Below are 2,500 nucleotides of genomic sequence, written 5' to 3' on the forward strand. Positions count from 1 at the left end.
CAGAGAGTGTCAACCTGGGCAAGCAGTTACGGAGTAGCAGGGCCAGGGGTAGGAGTACACCCCTGGTCCCCCAGGAGTGGGGGACCAGGGGTGTCAGTGGAAGAGTGCCCCCACACACAGAGTCTCATCCCGGGCAAGCAGTTACGGAGTAGCAGGGCCATGTCCTGGAGGAGTGGAGGACCAGGGGTGTCAGGGGAAGAGTGCCCCCACACAGAGAGTCTCATCCTGGGTAAACTCCATAATTTTTTTTTTTTTTTTTAAAGTAGTCTTCGTTTGTTTTGTTTTTTGTTTTTTTTTGTGGGGGGGGGGTCAGTAAGCTCCCCCGAGGTCGAGTGGCCTTCTCTGGGCTTAACATGTGACTTTACCAGCCCCCTGTCCTGGAGGAGTGGGGGACCAGGGGTGTCAGCGGGAGAGTCCCCCCCACACAGAGAGTCTCATCCTGGGTAAACTCCATAATTTTTTTTTTTTTTTTTTTTTTAAAGTAGTCTTCGTTTTTTTTTTTTTTTTTTTTTTTTTTTTTTTTTTGTGGGGGGGTGGTCAGTAAGCTCCCCCGAGGTCGAGTGGCCTTCTCTGGGCTTAACATGTGGCACTACCAGCCTCCTGTCCTGGAGGAGTGGAGGACCAGGGGGACCAGGGGTGTCAGCGTGAGAGTCCCCCCCCCACACAGAGAGTCTCATCCTGGGCAAGCAGTTACGGATACCAGGGCCATGTCCTGGAGGAGTGGAGGACCAGGGGGACCAGGGGTGTCAGGGGGAGAGTCCCCCCCCCCCACACAGAGAGTCTCATCCTGGGCAAGCAGTTACGGATACCAGGGCCATGTCCCGGAGGAGTGGAGGACCAGGGGGACCAGGGGTGTCAGGGGAAGAGTGCCCCCACACAGAGAGTCTCATCCTGGGCAAGCAGTTTCGGAGTAGCAGGGCCATGTCCTGGAGGAGTGGGGGACCAGGGGGACAAGGGGTGTCAGCGGGATAGTCCCCCCCACACACAGAGAGTCTCATCCTGGGTAAACATGGGGGCCACACAGAGGTCTGGAGGCTATTTACCCTCCTCAGTTACTGATGTTATAGAGAAGGCTTCCAGAAATATTACTGCCTCGTTGCCTTTTGTGGCCCTGTTCATTCCTATTATTTTTTTATTTTTTTATTTTTTTATTTTTTTTTTGTGGGGGGGGGGGTCAGTAAGCTCCCCCGAGGTCGAGTGGCCTTCTCTGGGCTTAACATGTGACACTACCAGGCTCCTGTCCTGGAGGAGTTGGGGGACCAGGGGGACCAGGGGTGTCAGGGGAAGAGTGCCCCCCACACAGAGAGTCTCATCCTGGGCAAACATGGGGGCCACACAGAGGTCTGGAGGCTTTTTTTTTTTTTTTTTTTTTTTTGGAGGGGGGGGGGGGGGGGGGGGGGGGGGGTCGGTCAGTAAGCTCCCCCGAGGTCGAGTAGCCTCCTCTGGGCTTAACTTGTGACACTACCAGGCCACTGTCCTGGAGGAGTGGAGGACCAGGGGTGTCAGCGGGAGTGACCTCCCACCCCCCCCCCTCGCGCCACCTACACACAGAGTCTCATCCTGGGCAAGCTGTGGGACCAGCGGGGCCACACAGAGCACCAGACAGGCCTGGGGTTGGAGTACCAGGACCACCTCTCTGAAAACAGCGGAGTACCAGGACTACTAAATCTCAGTGTGTCTTTTTTCCAAGTGTTTTCACCATGAGAAAGGGGCTCATCCATTGAAGGTTACCCATTAACCTTCCCCTTCTCTGCACTCTATCGCTTTAGGGTGGTTTTGAAAAACAGTGTTCGCACGATTTCAGAAACCCAGTTTTCGGAAACATAGGCCTCCAGAGGGGGGTGTGTGGTGTGTCAGAAAGCCCCCCCCCGAGGTTGAGTGGACCTCTCTGGGCTTAACATGTGACACTACTAGGCCCCTGTCCTGGAGGGGTGGGGAACCAGGGTTGTCTGTTGGAGTGATCCCCCCCCCGGGCCCCCCCGGCCCCCCCCTCCCCAACACACAGAGTCTCATCCTGGGCAAGCTGTGGGACCAGCGGGGCCACACAGAGCACCAGACAGGCCTGGGGTTGGAGTACCAGGACCACCTCTCTGAAAACAGCAGAGTACCAGGACTACTAAATCTCAGTGTGGTTTTTTTTCTAAGTGTTTTCACCGTGAGAAAGGGGCTCATCCATTGAAGGTTACCCATTAACCTTCCCCTTCTCTGCACTCTATCGCTTTAGGGTGGTTTTGAAAAACAGTGTTCGCACGATTTCAGAAACCCAGTTTTCAGAAACATAGGCCTCCAGAGGGGTGGGGGGTGTGTGTCAGAAAGCCCCCCCAGAGGTCGAGTGGACTTCTCTGGGCTTGACATGTGACACTACCAGGCTCCTGTCCTGGAGGAGTTGTGGGACCAGGGGTGTCAGGGGGAGAGTCCCCCCCACACAGAGAGTCTCATCCTGGGCAAACATGGGGGCCACACAGAGGTCTGGAGGCTTTTTTTTTTTTTTTTTTTTTTT

This window comes from Enoplosus armatus, chromosome 1 (assembly GCF_043641665.1).
Source record: "Enoplosus armatus isolate fEnoArm2 chromosome 1, fEnoArm2.hap1, whole genome shotgun sequence".
NCBI lineage: Eukaryota > Metazoa > Chordata > Actinopteri > Centrarchiformes > Enoplosidae > Enoplosus > Enoplosus armatus.